Source organism: Pipra filicauda, unplaced genomic scaffold (genome assembly GCF_003945595.2).
Source record: "Pipra filicauda isolate LSUMZ 115617 unplaced genomic scaffold, ASM394559v2 scaffold326_size819446_pilon, whole genome shotgun sequence".
Lineage (NCBI taxonomy): Eukaryota > Metazoa > Chordata > Aves > Passeriformes > Pipridae > Pipra > Pipra filicauda.
In genome coordinates, this window is record NW_024104450.1 from 552974 (window position 1) to 577453 (window position 24480).

The 24480-nt window shown below is 41.1% G+C and overlaps 1 long non-coding RNA gene across 1 annotated transcript; it reads left to right on the plus strand.

Moving 5' to 3' along the window:
- Window positions 1-1469: 1469 nt before the first annotated feature.
- On the plus strand, window positions 1470-23436 carry LOC120323714. Its single transcript, XR_005564476.1, has 2 exons — window positions 1470-1504; window positions 16626-23436. It is a non-coding gene; the product is annotated as an uncharacterized LOC120323714 (long non-coding RNA).
- The last annotated feature ends 1044 nt before the right edge of the window (window positions 23437-24480 follow it).

A 24480-nucleotide genomic window follows, 5' to 3' on the forward strand; every position in this document is an offset into this window, starting at 1 on the left:
GTTTCTTGTGTGGCTTCCCCTCAAAACTCTACAGAGCCTCTATATTTTGCATCCACTCCCCAGACTGAGCCTGAATTCTCTTTCAGAGAGAATGTACGTGAAGCTTCAAATATTTGGGTTTGGTTGTTTCTGGTTTTTGTTTGCTTGGTTTTTTTTCAAACAAGTTTAAGAAAAAGCTTTTAAAGGCTTGCATTCTATTGCAACATGTTGCCACTAAATTGCTCTTACAATCTTAAAAAAACATAATAATCAACAAATAATTCACTTTTGTAAATTAAACTGATTTTTACAAGCCAGTATTGAAAATACAAAATTCTCTGTTCAACACAAACACATGCCACTCTTCCCTCCTATTTCCTTTTCAACAGTTTTATTAGAAAGTTGTATCTTAGGACATGAATTTCAATTGAATTTGTGATCTCTGATAAACTGACTGTGAAGCTTAAAGGCACTGTGGAAAACAACATCCTGTAATTTCCTAATTTAAAGGCTGGCAATAACAGCTAATTCTTCAGCAGGAGCTAATGAAGGACATATAAAGCAACATTCTGTTTTGCAAATTAGAGATGGGTACTTAAAGATGAATAGAAAGTGAGACCTTGTGTTGCATTGCGGTCTCCACTCCCCTTCTCCCTTTTGGGGGCTTGCGGGGTGCTACTGCTAAGGGTCTCCTAGGACAATCTCTTTGAAAGTGGTTGGGGGCACTTTTGGGTCTGGCTCCTTCCTGCACTCTTAGCTGGGCACTTAGTGCTGTTGCTAACGAGTCAGTCTGATGTCCTACTGAGCCAACCCCTTGACAGGCGCGAACCAGGTCAGCAATGCTGCAGCTCTCCCTCTTAGGAAGGGCCTGCAAAGCTCTTTTACAGTCTGGGTTCACATTTTCGAAAGCCAGCTGCCTGTTAAGTATTTGTCTGGCTTCATCATTTTCAATCTGCCTGTCTAAGACAAACTGCAGCCAATTCAAAAATTGGATCTTAGGGCATGCTTAGCTATTACCTCATATTTCTCTCTACGGTACTTAGTTTGTGCATCTATCAAACTATAATCTTCATCCCCGGTTAGTTGATGTGCTGTGACGCCTTCTTGTGGGTCATTAGCATATGCAGAGCAACTCTAAAATCGGTTAGCCACACGTTGTACTACGTGTTAATAAGACTTATTTTTAGTAGGTTCTTCCAACGAGTGGCATAAAAACATAGGGGAACTTAGTGTCTCTAAAAACGCAAGGGTGTTAGCGGAGGACATGCCAGTTTCCCTTACCAGTTGCGTCAGTTCCTTTGTCGGCTCATGTGGCAGAGGTTGGAACTGAGGGGTCTGATGTGGGCGAATCACGACTGGGCATGCTTGAATTACTTGCAAATCTCCCACCCACAATGCTTCCTCCTCCTGACACAGTCCCCGCCTATCAACCAATCCTTCCCTGCTTGCCTCCTCGCTCCCTCCAGATGGAACCATCCCTGGTCCCTCCTCCTCATCCCCCCATGCCTCCCCCCCTGCGGCCCCAGTGAGTCCGGTTCCCTGGGGGGGGGTGGTGCTGGGTGGTGGAGGCGGCAAGAGGGAGGGGCCACCCCCCTCCCTCGTGCCGGCAGCTGGGGTGGGGCAGCGCTCGGGCCAGAAGAGACGGATCAGTTTCCGGTCCGTTTGATGGGCAAGATGGCAGCTCCCCTGGTCATTTGCAGCGTGGGGGGGCAGAGACGCTGGGTTACCCCCCTCATCACTGTAACAGAGCCCCGTGCACTGATCCCATGGCTTGGGATCTCACATTTCAGGCTCTGTTCCCTCCTGGCAACCCATGTTCCTGTGGCCCCCGGCTCGCGACCCGTAACTTAATTCACGAACAGTTCCTCCCCCTCCCCCTGGTGGACCTCGTGCGTTTGTCCGATGCCTAGGGGTCGGGCTGCTGCTAGCAGTGTGGGCAGGGGGGTGCATGTTCGTGTTGGATGCTTGTATTGTCCGTTCGTGGGCTCTGTGTAGTGCAGACATTATGATTTGCCAGGCTGAAAAGGCGTTGTTAGCCTGGGGGTCCCCCCCGGGCTTTTAGTTTTATGAGGTTTCCTATTTTATGCCAAATCTCTATGTGAAGAGCTTCCACTAAGGGCAACTCGGGTACTGCTGCTTTAATGAAACATACAAGCTCTGTTAGTTCAGGCCTTGTGGCTTGTATGTGGTATGGTTTTAGCAGAATGGCTAGTGCGTCTGTGTCTTGCGAGGTTTTCGTGGAAACAAAGCCCCTCATATTTACCTTAATCTCTCAGTGTGGCAGGCACACGTGGGTGGGGTCCTTTGTCTGGCTGCAGAGTTTCAGTTTATTGACTGCTTTTCCACATTTTTTTTTTCTTCTCGGCGTCTCTGCCGGTGTCCAGTGGGGCTCTCTGGCGGCTCCAGTGGCTTGGGAGCGATGGAAGATGGTGGCGGGCAGTGGCGGTGGGGTAACCCCTCGGTGTGGTGTACAGTCCTAGCGCCGCTCTGGCAGGCACGGCAGGCACGGCAGAGAAGCAGCGAAAGGTTCCTTCAGGGTCTTTGCTGCTTCTGGTGGGTTTCTCCTTGGCGTGGAGGCATTGCGCTGTTGCTACAGGCAGGCATGGACCGGCAGAGGGTGTCTCTGGGGGTCCTTTGGTACGCTGGACGCTGGGGGGGGGTCTGGGTGCCGGCGGGGTCGCAGCGCGGCTTTGGCAGGTCCTGCACAGCTTTTAAGCATAGCACAGGGCCAGTGGAGGCAGCCGTCCCGGTGCGGGGTCCCTGTGGTGGCTCCCGTGGTGGTGGGAAGGGAAGGGAGGGTGGCTGGCGGCACGTGCATCGCTCAGCCCTTTTCCCGCGCTTGCAAACTGCGGCACGTGCAGGGGGAGGGGCGGTGGGTTGGCACGCGGGCGGGCGGCAGGCTGCTCGAAGCTGCGGCACTTTCCGCCGCGTGGGAAGGTGTGCCGGCACGGAGTTTATGGGGTCGGGCGGTGGGGCTGGGGGTGTTAGAGAGACGGCGTCTGTTTCGTGCGCTCGGCTCAGCCGTGGCGGCGGCGGCGGGCAACAGGGGTTTCCCAGCCGTTTTAGCGTGTTCCACCACCTGGGTTTTCCAAGCTGCGGACACGCAGCCTCTCAGGAGCAGTCCTAGCTGCAGTGTTAGGCACTAGCGTCGCTCTCAGCTCACTCACCGCTCCGCGAAATGTTGGTCTTTGTTCCGCTGCCTCCAGCTCCTGCCCCGGTCTCTCGGCTTTTTTTTTTTTTTTCTTCTTTCTTCTTTCTTCTTTCTTCTTTCTTCTTTCTTCTTTCTTCTTTCTTCTTTCTTCTTTCTTCTTTCTTCTTTCTTCTTTCTTCTTTCTTCCTGTGCACTTTTCCCTAATATTTTTGAGCTCACTATATTAACTCCCATTTCTCATATGCAACTGAGACAACAGTTTTACAGACGTCTAAGTTTTTTTTGGTTAAAAACCCCCGTATCCAGATAATTGATACGATAAATGGCGTTTACCGATAATTTTCCTGATTCAGGGTAAGCTAAACTTGCCTAATGCAGGTTTCATGCCCCAAGTTCGGGTGCCACGTGTTGCGTTGCGGTCTTTATATGATAAAGAAATACAGTCCGCTCTTCATGAGGTGGAAATCAAAGAGACTTTATTTGAATTTTGTTCCCCCTTTTATCCCCATGTGACCTTCTAACCAATGGGGTTGTCTGTCCCTGCGCATGTCCCTTGGTTTCCCTGCCCCTTGGACACGCTTCCTACAACCTTGTTTAGTTTAGGCATCCTTTTGCTTGCACACAGACCCACTAGGGTCTGTCAGTGCATAGGTATGATCCAAAGGCTATTGAGACTTGATTGGATTTACAGTTCAAATGACAGACATTAAGGAATGGAAAACTGCTTAAACATCCACTGCTCTAAGTAAAGGGATCTTAAACTTCAAGTAATTGTAGGAATACTTACTGTCAAAGTAAATTATTTTCAATTTCAACAAAAAAATTGTTTCCTAATGTTGGTATCTCTCTTTTGCCCTCTGACTTCCAGCAATGCTCAATGAAAATATCTGTGATGAAGAGCTTTTAAAATGAATACAATTGCCATTTTAAAATGGCAATTAAATTCTACGATAAAAACACAGCAGAAGTGATTTTTCCCACCTTCACCTATGTGGCTCAGGCCCCTGAGCAGGGAGTGAGGAGAGGGGAGGGAGAGAGGGGTGGTCACAGTGTCCCTGTCCCTTGGCTTGTGACAGACTGGGGGGAGAAGAGGGGTGAACTAACCCAGTGTGCTATGGCAGCAAAAGCACAGCTTCCTGATGAGACTTTAAAAGCTCCAGTTTAAGGCAGGACATCATGAAAATCGGAGCAGCTTTGAAAAAATTGTGGCAAACAATCTCCCAGATGTAGTGAGATCCAGCCTCCTTCCTCAGAGTGAAGAACAGAAGGAAAACCTCCTTGTCAGAGAAAACCCTCTCCCTGATGTACCCAGGCAATGTTCTCCAGCACTTGATGAATGCCTCCTGTGGATCCTGAACGTCCTCAGCTCTTACCATCTTGAATAGATTACTGTAGCATCAATTAATAAATATGACAGCAAAAAAAATGCAACTACGTTGTTATATTTTCAAAACAGCACTAACCCAGTTTATCTTCCATTGCACTCATCTTTCCACTGCTAGTCTGATTCCTGCATTTCCCACTAAAAGCATTTATCTATGTTTCTTCCATTATATTGTTTTCACATCTTTCCTTCAGGCTACTTTCTTATCATCTGATCTCTGACTTTCTTTCAGTATAAATATCCCATGAGTGAAATATGAGTTCATTTTAAATGAGCAATAGCAGTTACAGTGAAATCTTTTCATTGTATTGGTGATTTTGGGATTCTCAAAGGCATTTCCAATAAAGACTTCCCATAACGAATAGGTAAGTTTCACATTCTTAGCCTGAGTGTTACATTTTTTCTCATTCAGAAGCTGTGTTTGTTTTAATAAGTAAAGTATAAACCACAGAAAAACCAAACTGCAAACTTTCTTGAAGCTTTTCCTGCATTTCTGTGTTTATTGAGATGAACAGCTATAGAAGGAGTATAACAGCAAGACTGGAAGATGCTGCATTGCCTTTGGCTAACTGAGAAAAAAATCACCTGCCTGTGCACCCTGAAGACAGGATGTGTCTCAAGCTGCCTACTAGTTTCATGGTGCAATCCAGAAAAATCTTTGGGTATTTAATTGACCTTAAGCTCATATTGATGAACTTGAGAAATAAGTCTGTGCATTGCAAGAAGAGGGAATCCAAAAACTGCACAGTGGAAACTTGTGTTCTTCCTTACCGACGTCTTGTTTTACTCTTGGAGTCATGTTCTTATAGTTTGTAGAAATTACTTTGTCCAGCAGAAAATCCCTCTTGTGTGATGTTCCTGAGCCATGAGAAAGATAAAGGGCCTTCCATACTTTAAAAACAGGGCATTCTTGATTTAGCTACAGCAGTATGAGTCACTTGAGAAACTGATTGCATGCTTTAGTCCTAATCCTTCTAACCTGTATTGAATAGCAAAATGAAAGGTATTTGTTAAGATACAACAAACAATAACAGCCCAAATTTTATTGGCTTTAACCTACTTTGTGAGAATAGGCACACAATTTATAACACACCTGAGAACTTCACAGTGGCAAACATTGAGGGAACTTGGGTCATGAGTTACACCAGGCAAGGAACTGTTTGTGCAAATGTCAGCCCCACTTCAGCCAGCATCACATCAACCATGGCTCTGACGCCTAGGAATGAGCAGATTCCTTGCCTGATGTAGTTGTGGTGTGGATTTCAATGCTTTTGGTTCTTCAGTGTGTGTATGCAATGCAGGATGTACACAAGGGTGGGACTTGGCACCAGCTCTGGTTTTCACCCTCTTTTTCTGTCTTCCTATTTCTTCATGTTAAAAATTCTATGAAATTAGTTTTTGGTGGAAAATTCATACAGGGCATGGCAGAAGTGAAATCAGCAGCAGCTGGACACTCCAAGGTTTAACCCTTACTTATTGCTAGCAGTAATGAAAAGATTTATCCACCTCATCCCCTAGGTGTTTTCTATCTGTAGGACACTTTTGCTGTATTCATATTTCTCCTCCGTTCTTACTCTGCAGTCTCAGCCTAAACATTGTACATGCAAAAGGCAGCCAAGAAACCATGAAAACTGAGGAGACAACAGGTTTGTCCTGTGACTTTGGCATCCCCCAAGTGCCCAGGAAAGGGAAATGTTGTGAGACTTGTTTGATGTGAGACTTACTCGTTATGAACCAGAACAACAACAACAATAGCAACAAGAAGGGGGGATATGAATATAAGCCTCACCTCTCCTGGAGCATCCTCCCACCTTGAAGGTGGCACATGCAGGCGTCCTGCCAAAGGGAGAAAATCAGGCTTGTTTTTACAATGACTGTTTATTTTCTTCTTAGGAAAACCAGCAGTTCCCTCCCAGTGGTGTCAAATCATACTGGTGTGTGTCCCAGGGAACAAGATAAAAATCCATCCTGCTCTGAAAGTGGTTTGCTGCTCAGCAAGCAGCAGCATTACACTCCAAATGTACCAAATGTCAGCTGCTTTTCAACAAGGGGCACCTTGGTAACCACTTCTCTTGATTCTTAAGGGCTGCCCAGTGCCAAAGGTATGCTGAAGAAATAAATGTTTTAATGTATGCAGAAAAGAGGAAGGATCCATTCATAGAGAAAAAGATAACTAATGGATGAGATTCAGCTTTATGCTTCTTTTCAGAGCACTTCAGAGGTTGTAAAAGAGGTATTGAAACTGAATATAACCATTTCATCCCCTATAAAGTGGAATTAATGATCTAAGCTTGATACAATGATTTTGTGTCTGCAGAAGTGTTTTGTCAGGTCATCTAGTTCTTACTAAAAAAGGGCAATCTGTGCAAAACATATACGATATTTTAAGTTCCCTGTTTCTTTTTTAACTCTTGCTTGTTTTGATTTTAAGTTTTCCACAGGAAAGAAAAAAACCCAAACACACACACATAAAAATGACCAACCAACCAAAACCCCAGAAAACAAGAGTAAAACTCCAAAACCACAAAGGTCCACAGAAGAGATGCATGAAACTTCAGATGCTACATTTTTTCTTAGGTTTTTTTAATACTAGTGTTATCAGGAAAGGGTCATTTCACCTCTGCCTGCTGTTGCTGAGCCTGTCTTCAGTGTCCTGTGCCTGGTTTGGGCCTTTTCAGGACAAGAAAGTTCAGATGAGGCCAAGAGGTGGTTGTGTGACTGAAGGACATGACATCCAGGGGGAAATGGGCAGAACTGCAGTTACTCAGCCTGAAGGATAAAGCAGAGATTTTAGCAATGCCCACAGCTCCCTAAAGGGAGGGCAAGGAGAGGCACAGTAGTCAAGTGGTGCAACAGAAGACACTGGACATGAGTAACAGAAGAAGAAGCTTTGACCAGAGACCAAATCAAGAGATCTTCACAAAATCTTCCAACCACCTGGACCAAGGGCAAGAGACTCTGTGACATCTCTGTCCTTGGCGGGGTTCAAAACATGAATGGTGTGATCCTGAGCACTCAGATCTGATTTCAAAGATGGATTCAACTTAGAAGATGACCCTGATGGGTCTGAAGTACATAACTTCCAGGTCTCCCTTCTGACCTGAATTATTCCTGATTCTGTGATCTTCAGGCTGCAGACTATCTTAAAATATTCCTAGCTGTGAAGCCCAGTGATTATCTCCAACAATAGCCAATGGCACATGCCATTGGGAAGAGTACAAGCACAGGGTGGGACATAGTATACTATCTCCCCAGTTACAAAAATTGATTCAAGGACACAGAGTCAAAGGTGGTATTTTTTTACTGAATAGCCCTCACCGGATTTTCCATGCATCAATCTGTCAGGCTACCTTAATTTTTAGCTTTCCAGCAATCCTGAGACATGCTCAGGTGTTTCTTTCTTAGTGGATTAAGGCAGTAGACTGGACATGCACTGCGTTTCCAGCTCCCACATGGAGTTGCATTGCAAAGTCATTCAACCTCTGTTTCACAGTCACTCTTGTCCTTGCTCAATTCAGCTGTGAAGTACTAAGAATAAGGACTGTTTCTTCTGTAACATTTCTGTGTGCTCTTAGCATGTCATAGGTGTGATTAAAGCAGCAGAGGCAGGAGAATGGTTACACTGGGCAGGACCATGTCCAAGGTCATTGCATTGATAAACAAAGTGATGTGAACCACTGTAAGGGTTAGTGACAAGCACTTGTATGTTGCTTCTTCAAATCTTTTACTGTGCATTATTCTTTACTGTCATATTCCACAATAGGGCTTAAAAAAAAAACCCCAACAAACAAAAGGACCAGACAGAATGGCTTCATGTATCCAATAAGCTCTTTATCTTTTCTGATGAAGAGAACCCTTTGATTAAACTGATAGGTTTGGATCCAGTACACTGTAGTAAATTAAACACTCCTGGCATTTTAATTAACTCATATTTCTACAGCTAAGGCAAAACAAATATGGATGATACTGAAAAATGTATCCTGTTCCAATTATTGTAAGGGACAAATGTTTTTTAATTAACTTACCAGAATCCATGAATAATCTTTGTTTTAAAAAATCGATTCTCTTTTCAGTAATTCAGTCATTTATGTAGATTTTTTAAAGTAGAAAAAAAGAAGATAAATGGTTTTACTTACAGAATGTGGCCTGCAAAACTATCTGCAGAAGTGTGACTCTTCTAGTTTCTCAGTAAACTTTCATCCTTTGTCTTACTGATTTGCAAATTTAAAAAATACGTAAACCCAGAACTCTCTGAATCCATGATCTGTTGCACTTCATCATTAATCTTTCAGACATTCTGACTTCTTTATCTGTATTTTTGACAAAGAGGGAGGATAACTGAGTCAGGCCAGCACATTGGTGTTGATCACTGGAGCTCCACTGTCTCACTGTGGTGAATCACTGCATGTGGGCCAGTTGTGTCTTTGGAGCAGAGCTGCAGTGCTCTGCAGTGATAGCTGTGACATTGCACAGAGCAGACTATTGGACATCAGGCAATTAAAAAAATCACAGTTTGTAAAGCTACAGAAAAAAAGGGATAATTTTGTTCTTGGGTCTCAGAGTTCAAAAAATCCCTGTGAATTTTTCTGTAAATATCAGTAATGTTAAGTGAGGCATCTGAGTCAGTTCTCACAGGATGGAGCTCTTAGCAGGTCCTTCCAAGCAGGCAAAAGGATCTTTCAAACAGGAAAACTTCTAAAAAAGCTCAATTTTACAGTATTATGGCTAATTTTTAGTTTCTATTTTAATAACAAAAAAAGAAGAAGTAATGGAGAAAGGAGGACTTCAAACCTTTTCTTGATATGTCTGCATTCTGTCTTCTCATCGCTCATTTAGGGAGGAAATGATATTTCAATGGGCAAATTCAGGCTGAAAGACACAGCTCCTGAAATCCCCCCAGTATTCTGTCTGACCCTGGCTCACCCTCTACCTGCTTGTTATCCTTTGGCTAATCAAAATGCAGATAAAATCACCATTTGAGATAGGATGTTGCAAGTAAACTTACAGTCATTAGAAGAATCTTATTTTAAAAGAATTTCAGCAATTAAAATAAAGAGAAAGTTAACAGATTACAAGCACATCTTCCACTTTCAGCATCATTCTTTAAGAACTGCGTATCTTAACTGAATGAAGTCAGTTTTACAAAATACTCTTGGTTTAAATTCAGAATTTCCATCTTACTTTAATATACAATTACTGTGGTAAGAGCAGCGAGATTACAATGAAAACTTTTTTCACTGCATTGGAACTGTTTCTGACTTCATATTTAATTGTGCCTTGTTTCCTCTGCTGATATAAATAGAAATGTCATCATGTACATACTTTTGTTGGGGTTTCTGAACAGTACTTCTCAGCCATGTCTTTCTTTGTGAACTTGTTTCACAGCCACAATTTGTGTGCACAAGTACAGGACACCTGAACCTTCCCACGACATGTGGAGGGTTCTTCACAGCCGAGCCCACATGAAACTCAGGGTACAGATGGGATCTCCCAGTAATGGAGGAAACTGGGGATTCAAAACTCTTGTTTACTGACAAATTTAGCAGCTTTTACAATCATAAATTGTTCTCATTAGCCTGAGAGATCCTGGATGTTATTTTCAATTAAGGATATTCCCTTTCCCTCTGCCTTTCCCCCCAGCTATCACTCAGCCTGCTGGGGGCACTACCTCCACAATTCAGGGGTTGTGTGAAGATTTTGAAAACCAGCAGGAAGAGATCTTACCCCCCATCAGATTGGTAATCTCTCCAGAGGTTTCCAGATGCTCCTCTCCCTTTGCCCTTTTCAGGGGGAGAGGGCAGGGAGGATCAAATTACTTCTATTAAAATATTTTTTACTGAGGACAATCTTTAAAAATATTAAGTATTTAAAACTAAATGGCAGTTATGCTTGGTTACTATCATATCCATCAGTTTAGTTAATTGAGAAGATGTGCATGTAAACTTTAAAGTCCTTGGTAAAAGGTAACATACATACTACAGAAAGCACAAGAAGAGTAAACAAAATTTCATTTATACAATTAAACTTCCCACATTCCCCATTAGTTTGCTGCGTTGCTCCTCAAATCTGGTTTGCAAGACAGACGTATGTCCAGCAATGCTTTCCCCAAAAAAACACATTGTACTGTAGGAAAAAGTCCTGTCTGACAGAGGTGATCTCCTACACAGACTGATCTGCAATCTGTCACGTAAACAGGACAATTTTTCAGCCTGAGAATAACCAGGCTGGTGTGAAAAGGGTTCTGGACGAGGACACTTCCACTGGCATTGGCTGGTCAGTGAATAAAGCTGCCAGTGTTGAGGAAACTGTGCCCTTGGTATAACCAGGGGTAGGTCTTCTGCCAGGGCTGGAGGCAACATATCACAGGGATATGGACAGCTACAAAACCGTTAAGTATTGAGCAAAAGTGTGGTAAAAAAAGGATTTGATAGTTCTGAAAGAGCCCTGCATTTCCAATATGTGCTGCAGAAGCCCTGCTCCTGCCTTCTGATCTCAGCCCTCTGATGTTCTCTTTACCTCCCCTGGAACCAGCATGTAATTGTCTGAACTCACATTTTCTAACAGGGAGGTTACCTGGTCACTTTCTGATATTTGAGATGTCCCTGGCTGGTCCGGCAGCTCCTGGCAGATGGTAGATTTTAAAATGGCCTTAGTTTCAAACAGGATATGTGTTCATTCAGTGTATGCACATGAACACAACTGTGACAAATAATACCTAACCACACCACTTGAAACACTGTCCTCATTCATTACAGCTCCAAAATGTGGCATTTCCTTGTTTTTATTAATTTTTAAACCTGTTCTAACTGACTTCTGCAAGAATGTAATATTAATCGTGTCTATTTAAATGTATTAAACATCATGTAGGAAAGAAATTACAACTTTTTTTTTCCATGTTAAAATTTTTGCCACTTGAAAAAAATATTAAATATACATCCTTATTTTCAAAAATATACATTTTTTTTCTTTCAAAATCTAGAACTGAAAAAGATGATGCACATAGATCAATGTTTCTATAAAACAAAAAAAATTATTTTATTCAGTTGTGAGTGATACTTATTTTTTTTTCCAATGTTAATCTTGAAGTTTGCATTTCTTTTAGCTAGGTTCTTTCTGTGGTGAAATTTGGAGTATCACAATTTTCCTCTTTGCATTGCTGTTTGACTGCCATCCTGCCCATGTCAGTGTCTATGTTGTATTTCCAATGTCACAGGATTTCAGAAATTTTTAGTGAGAGATATTTAGGTAAATTTTCAGCACTCTTTCCCCCTCCTCTGGGCTTAAATAGTGACCAGGACCTGCCTGTGGCAACACATAAAGGGAAGGTTCTTTCCAAGCCACTGGGTAGGGAAACTGAATAAATCATCAGCTTGATGTGTCATTTTCACCTTCACTCCCTACAGCCCCTCGTATTTGTGTAATAGAGGAGCACTGCAGAGCTGACACCTGTTTCCTACCCTTCATGCTTTGCAGACCATGTTTATTCTAACCCTGCAAAAGCATTTGGTCACCCACAGCAGTCACATCTATTCAGATCAGCCAATCCCCAACAATGCTATAGAAAAAATAAAGTTAATTAAAGTACTGTGTTATGACCCACTGATTAATTATTATGAGCTGTTTCTGCCCGTGGTTTTAATTGGTCAAGAAGAATATTCCTTATGAAAACAGAGATACCATAAGTCATGACACTGCAGCAGAAGCAGAAGAAAGTCAAGGCTCCTTGTCCAGACCTCCAGAACTGAACTGGTCCTCCAGGCTGAGGGACCACAGTTTTTGTGGAACAACAAGGGAAATGTAAGAGTCAGGACTGACACAAATAGCCTGATGTTCTAAGCAATTGCTGATCCTTGAATCCATCACTGTGGGAAGCTATTGATTCCCTATCTCACACCTGTATATTTAAATTAATTCTAGGTTCTGGGTTGTGTTGGGTTGTTTGTTGTTGTTGGGGTTTTTTTTACAATATACCTTGGAAAAAACCACTTTTTTATCTATTTTCCTGATGAACTTATCATTGACTTTACAGCTGTCTTCTCAGCTGTTCTGTGAAGAGAGATAGCTTCTCTCAGACAGATAAGATTAAAATTATATAGACATGACATGAGTCATAATGAACGTGGCCCTCAGAAGGAGTTTGCAGTTAAGACTTGTCATAAGCTACAGTAAGTGTTGTCTTGTTTTAGTAATAGCATCTTGCAAAATGTGTTATATTTTGATAACAGGAAGGTGGAATAATCTGTCATGTCTCAGAGTGCTGGAGAAGGGCAATGAGTTCCCCTCCACCTCACTGTTTATTTGCTCCAGTCTCAAGCACCTCCCAAAAGCTACACTTGTGCAGCTGCTCCTGGACTCAGAGAAGTGTAATTATAGAGGAAATTCCACTGCCCTTTGTTGGAGAGAGAACATGCTCATGGGCATTAGCAAAGAGAAAGATGAAAAAGCATTTCACACACATGTTCCCCATGTGCATTTCGTGAAGTTTTTGTTATTTATATGCCTTCCAAAAGGGTTTTTTATTTATTCATAGATGTTAAGAATAGAGCATGAGGGATGAATAAAGGAAATGCTCTTTTCATTACCACAGTGATGGTAAAGGCCAGCATGGAGACTCTCTCCTCCCACCAACCCACACACAGATCTCTACCTTTCTTTTTCTACTTTAGGATAAAATCCAGGCCAGGATCCCAAATTCCCCACAACAGTGTAACTTTTACAGAGTGGGCCCGTAAATCTCAGATAAGCAAAATAGATAAGTGAACAATGTTTTACTGGATCACTATGGACTGAAAAATTCTGGGTAAAATCCAAAGAAAATACAATATTTAAGATGTTTTTGTCAAATATAACTGTGTGAGAAAGTGCACAGGCCAATAGCTCCATTTCACTCTCACTTCAGTACATTTTTCCTGTTGATTCATTAATTACTTTTTTCTCACTACATGAATGTCAGTGTTATGTTAATGCCTTTTTCACCACAATTTAGAAATACAACTTATCAGAGCATTGAAAAAAGCATATTTTAACTTTCAGTTTTTGATGAAAAATATTCCTCTTTATAAAGCACTCAAATCCAAGTTTCTCTGAAGGCCAGAAATTGTGTTAATAGAAGCTAATTTAGTATGCACTTAAAAAGTTAAGTTTATGTATAACTGGAAAAAACCCTAATATTTTTTATTATTAGCTTTTTCTTTCAGAGTTATTTTTTCTCTTCCCCTTTATTCTATTTTCTGCAAATGCCCTATTTTACCCAGGAGAATTTTCCCACAGAATTCTTGCAGAGTCTTGCAATAGAGTCAAATGATTCATGTTATTACAGACACCTGACCAGACTTTCTGCTTCCCATTGTAAGGCCCATGATATCCATGGGATTTAATCTAAAATAAAAAGCAGTGGGTCACTCCAAGTTTGAAAAGGCAAAGGTGATATCAGACAACTCACAGCAAGACTATTAGTTAAAATAATTATGTTATTTCTAGGGTACCAGCAGGAAGGACATTCTTGAGCTGGTTCTAGAAGTAGCTGTAGCTACCTGTGAGTGCTTATCTTTTCTCTGTAAGATAACTGAGCAACCTAAATTAAAAAAAAATCATTAGAGATTAGGTTAAAAATTATCATGACAAGCCAAATTTTCTCAAATTTATTCCATTCAAACATGAAGAGTTGTAACTTATGCTATAAACTAAGCTGAGACATCATGTCATTATCTCCAGGAAAACATATTTTTTGTTATTTTTGCCATCAACTGTGAAGTTCCTATATATTCTGTGAAAATCCTGCCAATCTTTATGAAGTCAGCTTGTTTTCATAGGGGCTCTTTAACAGACAGAAGATAAATAAGTATAGGATAGGTCATCACTATCTTGCAGGCAATATCTAGTTTTTGATTCTCTCAGCTATTAACATGCATAGAGTCAGAAGCAGAGACAAGCTCGGGATGTTATATTTTTACTTTCTAGTGGAAAGAGGATACGCAGAAAGCTGCCTTAAGTAATACTGTGGACGTGCACTTGTATATATGCATTCATATACATATTCACCTATACAACCACCCCAAATATCTCTATATTTGTATATCTATAGTTTTATAGCTGTCTGTATATTTGTATTTATGGCTTTGGAGGAGTTCTGGCACAGTTGTAGGATCATTTGGTATGATTCTGTGTCCATTGTAGCCACAAAGACATGAACTGAGACACAGCTCTTCTGTCAGCCCAATCCATCTTGTACCTCAGAGGGCACTGCACAGACCATGAACATCTATCCAGTGCCTTCAGGGAATATTTACATACAGGCCCACAGGCAACTGAATGTCCATGTTAAAATATATCCTGTTAGGATGTCACCCAGCACCAATATTCAATCAGAGCAGCATAAAAACTAAGACATAGTGAAGTTAAGGTTAAGAAAACCAGAGACTACAAGAGGTTTCTGTCTGGAGAGTTCCCCTGTGCAGTTAGCCACACTTGCTTCAGTGAACTTCAGACAAAGTCTGAACACCTCAGTCTGCAATGCAGACTGATGGAGCCCAGCACAGAGTAGAGGTGAGGACAAGAGCTGACACAGCTGATCTCTAGGCAGTCCTTGAATATGCACAGTATGCCAACACCCTCAGATATTGTCGTGAAACACTATGGCAAATTTCATATGAATCCCCTCCCCCCAGCTTTTCTGCAAATTTCCTGAACCACCCAACAGAAGAAATCACTGTGATCCACTTATGGGTTTCTGAAAGGCTGTTCAAGGGAAGCCAGAAGGGATAGCAATAGTGCTAAACATTTCAGGATTTTGGAGTAATATCTATAAAACTCAGCTACATTCTTTCAGAAGACTAGAGGTCCCACAGCTTCTAAATGCCACACACTTTTTTCATTAGAGAATTCAGACATTTAGTAAGAAAAACAGGAGACTGAAACAGAAAAGTAGTGGATGGATGTTGCTATGTTACAGTGATTTGTCTGAGAAACCTTTGCAGTGGAGGTAAACTGCAGAAATGGTGCACTACAAAGCCAGTCATATAATTCTGGTCATCTCCCCCTGTGTACCAGAAGATTTCCCTGTTATCCCTGGCAGTGGATTTCCCTGTGAAAAACCAGGAGATCAGAGTATGTGGGGAAGAATCCTGGGACTCAGGGAAACATGCAGCCCCATGAAGATCCAGATGCAGGGTCTGCAAGGTGAACCAAAATCTCTCTCCCCCAGCACAGATGCAGTCTGTAATGATCCTGCTTGCCATGAGCCTTTTTAAAGACTTGGAAACTGAGGTTCTCAAGCAATTCAATTTGTTTTGAGAGACTACCTCAATTATTGTGTATGCAAAGTGAGTCTTAAAGCAATTAAACTAATTGTCATCTCAAATGTGAAGTAGGAAGAAACAGACTGTCTCAACAATCAAATTAGTCTAAAGTAGGAATCCAGCTCTTGATATATAGGACAAAAGGGAGACACTTTCATCTCTCTTGCTAACTTTTTCCATTGATGTGACACTGAAAAGTTCCTGATGTGACACTGAAAAGGTAAACCTGAATAATGGAATTTGTATAGTATGTTTAATGTTTTCAGTAGAAAAAACTAGATGTATGTGTGCATTACGTCTATGACTACAAGTCAGATCATTTATCATAAAGAACATCTAAGGCTTTTAATGTGGTGAACATCGGTTTGAAAACTAAATTTACATCCTCATTAGTGCACTCGTTGCTGCCTGGGACCATTCCTAGACACAGAAAAACAGTTGGCTATACCAACAATTCATTAGGTCAGTCCCTGGCACAGCTTTGGCCTCTGCTGACCATCAGGTAACTCTGTAATTGCTGGGCATGACACGGCAGCAAGAAAACTCCAGACCTTTCCTAACTTGCAATTTGCTTTAAACCATCTTGTTCTGGAAACAAAGAGAGCTCGTGATGATCAGCCTTTGTCTCTTGTGTGCTTGTTCATGTCAATGGGCAAAGGTGTTTCCAAGTACATTGAATTTTCTACTTTAGACACAGCAATTGATTTTCAGCTCCATGGTAACAATTGCAGTATAGAAAAGAAGATGTTTGCTTTTACCCAGAATCCTTACTAGTTTCATTTATGTGCAAAATGTTTTCTTTTTTGAACACCAGCACTTTCCAATAAGAACTTCGGCTATTTTTTCACACTTCGTGCTAAGGACAGAGCACCAGCTGGAAGACTCAGTCACACCACCAAGAAAGAAAGCACTTCTTGGGCATCAAAACCTTGCTAGAGTGCTGGACCATTGTTTTCCAGAGGCTGTCTATGGATAAAATACAAGCAGGATACATCAAGGTTCCTCTCAAGCCCGAGGGCTAAAGGATGAGTTACAGAGACACAATGACCTTAAAAAATGCCCAAAGACTCAGCATTCTCTGCCATGATGCACATGAACAGAATGAGGTTATGTGAGTGCTGCAGTGTAATAAAACTCTGTCCCAATTCTTCCTACTCCTACTTGGTAGTATATGACAAGTATAAAGGCAGTGGGAAAGAAAGGCCAATGTGTCGTGCATCTTGGAAAAAGGATGAGTGAGTTAAAAGTTCCATTTCACACAAGAATAATGTACTTTCCTCTTAAAAATGAATCACAAGACTTTATATCAACTGTTGCAGGTTTGTACCATGTCATGAAAAAAGCATATTTTTCAAACAGTTGCTGAAATTAAAGGGGGGAAAAAAACCAAAACAACCAACAAACCCAAGCCCAAACAGAACAATATTTAACCAGAAACGAAAATCTACAGAGAGGTAGAGATATACCAAACTATTCAAAATTTAAAAAAAAAAGGATACTTTTTTTCATTAAGAAATCTTGCAAGAATTAACAGTGGTAAGGTATGAATAGGTAAATCATAAATCTGGATTGCAGGAAAAGGAAGTTTGCACACACAGAAGTTTCCAACAGCACACATGTGATCAGTGCTTTTTTAACACCCCTCATCTCTGATGAGAAAAAGATCACAAGGATATGTCAAAGACTCATGACCTCTTACAGCGATCATTACGCTACTTATATGGAGACCTTATTGCAACCTTTCTGTATTAAAATGGACTTACAAGAAAGGTGGAAGGAGGGAGAGATTGTTACCTGTGTATACAAGTTTTGCAAACTTGAACAGGATGTTATATGTCACACTCATATTTATTTCCTTTGCTGTAAACTCATACACATCTGTGTGATAATATGCAAAAACAATTACAGACTATAACTGAAACAAAAGGTTTCTCCAAACCCTGTATATTTCCAATACAATTAAAAAAAACCTAAAGAAACAAATAAAATCCAGAAATTAAAACAAAGCTGAGAGTGTCCAGATTACAGATCTGACTTTTGGTTTACCTGGGAAAATATTACTTACAAGCCTCTGAAAAAGCTATATATGTATGTGCCAGATTGTTACTATTATTTGTGTTCTGTAAAAGGCTCCAGCGCATCACATGTTGTGGGGGGAAAAAAAAGATAGAAGCGTTGCCATCATCACTTAAAAGACATGTAGTTACAGCTAGGACAAGAATGAACTGATTAGATGATGAGTATAAGTGGTGAACACATACCTACAAAGTGACAGATAACAAAGTGTCCTGGCCTCTAAAATATGGTCTTAGAATTTCAAGAAAGAAGTTTTCAAAAGCCTGATATGTTTTTCTGTCACCACAAATGAAGAGTTTTAAGGAGGTATTGGAAGAAAACAATGATGTGGCTTTTTTGTCTCAGAGAGGCACCAAGAATTTCATGCCTGGAGGCGCAAAAGGGCTTCACTGGAGGCAAAGGAGGCTACAGCCACAGACTGACAGGATAACAGGGTGGGTTCCAAACCGAGTAGGGGATGTGCCATGAAGATCTCTGAAAGCTCCAACATTTAGATCTTTCATGAGATAATAGAATTGGTGAAAGAGAGAGAAAAAGGGTGAAACAGACAAGATAATAGGCAAGGAAAACTTGTTTACAGTGACAGCCTGATTAGATATGAATAGTCCAATTCTGCATTTCTTGTGGCTATTCACTATATCCCAGTCTTTAAACTGGGTGCTGGAGGGACAGACTAAGAGAAATCTGGCTTTATGAGAGAGTACCCTTTTCAGAAGGCAGAATCTGGAAGACTTAAGTGTCAAAAGCAACACTTCAGAAGAAAATCCTTAAAATACTCCAGGATAGCACTGCTCATGAATTTCTACAGGAAAACCTTCACGGAAGCCTGACAAGTGTATTAATTGTTCTTGTTTGGTCTAATGGAATTGCTGCTTCTTTAAGATTCTCCCCATGTGGAAGGCAAGAACACTTGCCCAGGTGATCCCACTTGATGCCAGGTGATCAAACTGAGCTTTGAAATAACACCATTCAAATGAAGATTAAAGGTTCTTTGAGGTAATTTCTTGTTTAAGTTTTGTAAAGTAGGGATTAATGATTAGTGAAGAGAAATAATGGGCAATAAAATGTCTTGAAGCAGCAAACCAGGACTAACACTAACAATCTCTATATTGGAGACCTGTGCAATGAAACTAGTGCGAAAATACTTCCGGTTTAAAACTGATAAGGAACCAAAATAAGTGAAAACAGACCAAGATTTTCTATTTATTTTATCATTTTTGTTCAACTGATGATGAAATTAACTTGATAAAAAAGTGCTGAGTAATAGTTTTAAAACTATTTTTAAAAAATTATGCTCTTTAAATGACAAGCTTTTCCAGGAACAGAGATTGTCTGGACTTTTGGTTACTATGCCCAGATCATCATTCTTCGATCGTTCTCCCTTACCTTCATCTCAGAGAATTGTGGCAGTCCCTGACCCCTGCTGATTCCTGCAGTAGGATTTCCAATACCAGTTTCTTGCCCCAAGGAGAGGGATTTTGTGTCACTGCAGCTGATTCTTTGGTCCACTTACACTGAAGCTTATTTGCAGCTGCCCTCTGGGGGAGAAAAAACATTATCACTTTAACAACAGTGAAATAAGTAAACACAGAGCCATGGTGGGTTTAGGAACACACCACCACCTCTATTGAGGGAAAGCTAAAATATCAGTGATTTACAAATCAGACCAAGCTCCTGGGACAATCTATATCAGAAATGGTCTCCTACCTGCTCCAAGGAAAGGGACCCAATATGAGTAGTCAGAGCTGTGAGATACACATTGTTATTAATATCAGATAGTAAGAGGGCAAAACTACAAACTGTGGCCTCCTGATTTACACCTCCAAAATATTTCCTGGTGGGGAAAGCCCCTAGGCTCCTAGATGAGATTTTGTAGACTAATACTGGATTTGTCATTTGCAGAGAAACACCCTGAAAGGCCTAGTTATCAGGCTGTAATTCATTGGTTTACTCTCACTGTTTCCCTTGGCCACATGACACTTTTCAATAAATTATGATTAATGCTGACAGTGGTTGAATTAATCTAAAAAACATCTGAATGTGTACAGTGCTGGGTAGGTTTGATGGTCATGCAGAAAATGGAGGCTCTTCTTTGTGAGAGCCTGATCCTTCCAGTAGTTGTGTAAGACCCAAGAGAATAAGATGGACTAATATTGATGATATTCTCTATCATGGTAATCAAGACTTTAGAGTCAACCTTAGGGTCCTAGGAAGACCCATAGGTGCCTTTGCACTCTCACTGCCATGAAAAAGCTTCAAAGAGGTATGAATGCAAGGGGAGCAAATTAATTTTAGTATTTCACTCATAGTGGCAGTGTTTTAAGGACTTTGTTAATCTCTACCCCAGAATGGCAGTGAGAATTATGACTCAGTCTTTTTGTCAACCCACAGAATAAAACAGTGGTACCACTGATGTTGCTAAGAAAGAAGTTTACAGCACACACCAGCTGCCACACACTTGCTACTCTGAACCACTTCTACTACTCACAGCTGTCCCCAACATATCCTTATTTTGTTGTTTTTGTTGCTTCTGTTGTCGCTTATACTGTTCTCCACTGCTTTGCAGTCCTTTGCGCTTCTGTTGTGCCATTTTTCTCCACTAACTTCTTTTCACACTCAGTTGCCAAGAAACTGCATTCTTTAAAGCTGATCCTGGTGTGTTGTCCCTCTTATTTGCTACACATCAATAATTACCAGCAGCCACCTACCTGTTCCTGCCTTGATAATCTGTTTTTCAGACAAACATGAAAACCCTTTCTGCAGAGAGCGTTTGTGCTTTTTTGGAAGAGATTTTGATTCAGGTGACATAGCTCTTTTGGGAGTTAGAAAGAATCGGACTACAATTTTCTTTCTGATATTTGCATGTGGCTGCTTTGCCTATTAGACTGAGCAGTCTGAGGATAGACAGATGAGGTCACATTTGCCCCTGTTAATACTCATAGGTTTACTTGGGCTGTTAGAAACTGATGCAGAAAAGACATGGTGTGAAAAAATTGGAAGCAAATTTGGGCAGCAACATGAAAGGCAGTGAGGTTGTTAACAGGAGAGGTTGAATTCTTCTTCCATGTATTCATGTCAAATCTCTAAATATTATAAGTTTGCTTAGCTGCAGATGAATGGAATTTCCACATTTGTAACTACCATGTTCTTTTCTTTCCCTCCCTCATCATTTCTGCAATTCATTTCCCCTCTGACTCACTTTGTTAATAGTCCTTGTTGACTGCTTTGAATCAACAGAGGTTTTATTAAAAGGCTTTGGTATAAATTTCACTGCCACACAGTGAAAATAAGATTATTTTTTTAAGTGTCTTTACTATCATCTTTGGGACAACATTTCAGTTTCTCTGTTTAGCCACCATCAAACTTCAGCTTAATGTTGTAGTGCCTAAGAGACCTGTGATAGTGGAGAGAAAAGTGATTCAAGTAATTAAAAAAGGAAAAAAATACAACATTTCAATATAAAGAAGTATATAAAAAGAGCATAACTAGATCATCTCAATTCTTCTCTCCCTCTGTCTCCTATTACAACACATGTGTGCAATTACAACATCTGTTATCCTGATGGCCTGGAATGTATCACCAACTTCAGTCATGGGATTCTCTAAACTCCGTGATGTTTAATAATAGATACTCAAAGGATGCTATCAAAATTGAGTGCAAATGTAAACTCTGGTAAAAATTGCTAAATGATAGGCAAGGGAAAACACACTTAATTTGCTTTTGTTCTACTAACAGTTGGGCAGGCTACTTTGGTTTGAAAAAAAAAAATGTCCTGAACTTTTTCACCTTCAGGAGCTTCTAAACCAGAATTTCAAGCTATTGCAAATTAAAGAACTTCAGCTAAGAAGAAAAAGTAATTTATTCTCTTAACTCCATCCACTCAGTTGGACCCACAAGAGTAAACAGTTTCCTCTTTTCCATGGTATTAAACGTATGCAAATTTGTTTTCCTGAGTCAGAGTCTTAATTTAGTTTGTCATTTGAGGCAGAATCTGCTAAGTTATACGTTTCAAAATTAGCCACCAGGAGGGATAAACAGGATAAACATTTTCCTTGGTGAGTTGGTACAAATACAAAATACTGGAAGAAAACTTTAATAATGCATTTTGGGAGAGGTTGATAATTAGAGGCTTTATTACTTTCCAAGATATTCTGTTGTAACCTTTGCAGCACTATCCTCATTTTATCAGGGTGACTTCACATGCTCCTTGATATTTAGCAGCTGTGCTGTATAAAATCTTCAATCCTGGGTAACTGCAAAAACATTTTTACAAAATGTCAAATGAGTAGGAGGGATGGAGGGAAAAAAGGATATGCCTGCATAGACAAATTTTCATTCTTTCAAATAGCACAATTAGTAAAAATAATTTTTGTAAAGCTTTCTGATAACACCTTGCATGCACATGCACAGCTCTCAGTCTCCACACAATAAACCTAAAAAGACATCTGGAAAACAGAAAAAATGAGTGAACTATTGTTCCAGGGATACAGTATTTTTTTTCCTGAATTAAGAACATTTTCTTCAAGGATAAGGGAAACAAAGACAAGACTGTTGAGGCAGATGATAGCTGAGCTCAATACACTTACTTAATCCTTCTTGTCTCCCATGTTTTGGCAGGGAAATTGAGAACAAGGAAAGATTAAGTGCTTTGTTTCAGATAAATTAGGATGCCTGGGATGGAGAGTCAAATGTGTCTCCATGTTCAAGTGGTATATGAATGCAGCTCAGCTTAGCAGGTTGTCTTTTGTAAATTTCACAGGGACAACATTTCTGAATTGCTTTTTAATATTTCATTTTTTCCTTTTGGTCTGCCCTGCACACTTACTGAGTAGGTTTATGTCTGCCAGCTCCCATGAAGAGGCATGGTTTCATTATGAGTGAAAGATTCGCTAAATCTGTGGCACTGGCAGGCAAGCGCATAAATGCCAAGGGCACCACTACATTAAGCCTTGAGGAAGAACCCTTATGTCCTTAAGGAACTCCAGGACAAAGAGCACACAAGGTTCCCATCCTTCCATACACTGGTATACATTTTATGTGAGAAATCTATATCTTAACACATGATAGTATGTGTACTGCATGATCTTGAAATGCATATTTTTATATTACTGTACATGTCTCTTTTCACAGTTAAACTGAAGAAAACTTGTCCATCATGTGCAGGCTTTAAATCTTCATTGCGTTTCCTCTATGACACAATTACAGTGTGACTTTTTTCTTTGTGGAGAAGGTGGAGAACAGTGGAAGCAGAAACAAAGGATGGAAAGTGGGAAGAAAGATGTGGGGTGAAGTCACAGCCCCACAACTGAAGTCTGAGGGGTTTGGAATGTTACAAAGTGTTGGGCCGTTTTCCATGGGAGCAGTGGAGCTAATTAGATAGCTCCCATGGACACAGCCTTGAGCTGTGTGGCTGAAGTGCAGGTGCGGCATTCCTCGGTGTTTTTCTGGGAATATGTTTGCGTTGTGTGTGTGGGAAAGTAGAAATGGGAGAACTGAATAAAAAGCTGCCTGCTGCACTGAGCAGGCAGACATCTCTTTGTCTCACCATCCTCGTGTGTCTTGTGTGTCGTTCTTCCCCCCTTTGGATCGAGGCCTTTTGACAGATACCCAGTGACAGAAAGATTTAGGAGTGTGAACAGAAACTTGTGACTTGCTACATTAGGACTCATTCTTTCCACTTTCTATGCACATTTCTAGTTCATAAAATCACAGAACCATATAAAACTTTGGGCTGGAAGGGACCGTTAAGGCTCATCCAGTCCACCCCCTGCTGCTGTGGGAAGGTGTCCCACCCCATCAGTATGGTGAGTGATGTTCATCACAAATTCACATCACAAAGTCAGGCTGAACAAAGACAACAGACAAGTGTCAGGGAGCTCTTGTGCTTTTATTGTACGTGTCGCCTTAACTCCACAACCAGCCCACTTTTTTCGGACTCAAAAGGTGTTGGCTAACAAGCCCTTAATTTTGTACAGTACACTTCAATAAACTCTCAGCTCCTCACAAGAAACTTCTCAAAGGGGCTGGCTCACAAGCCACAGAACACAAGCTTGTGGCACAAGCTCCCCACTCCCACAACAAACTTCGGTACAAAGTGTGGAGTAGAACATGAGAGTTGTGATTTGCCTAGGCAGAGCAAGGGAGGAGAGAAATAAAGGCAGAGAAGAGAGAGGGAGAACAGAGAATAACAGTAGTCCTTAGATCTCACACTGGTTTTGCTGTGTGGATTTGTCCGGAGCTGGGCTAAACAATGAGAGTGAAAGAGAAAGAGAGGAGGGAAAAAAGAGAGCAAGGGGGCCTGATCGGCTCCCTTTCATAGTTAACCTGGTGCAGACTCTTACGTAAATGATATTTTTCATGCTGTTTTGTTCACATCTGCACAGCCAGCCCTTTTAGCCTTTCTCCAGGGAGTCAGTTGAGGTGGGGGGACTGAGCGGAGTCTCCAGGAAGAGCAGGAAGTTGGCTCAGCACAGCACTGCCCCACCTCCACAGGACCTCTGTCCTAATCACAACTATCCTATCATAACAGTCAGAATGTTTGAGACAAATCCGCTGATGCCTGGCCTCCACATCATGGACAATTTGTCTCCGTA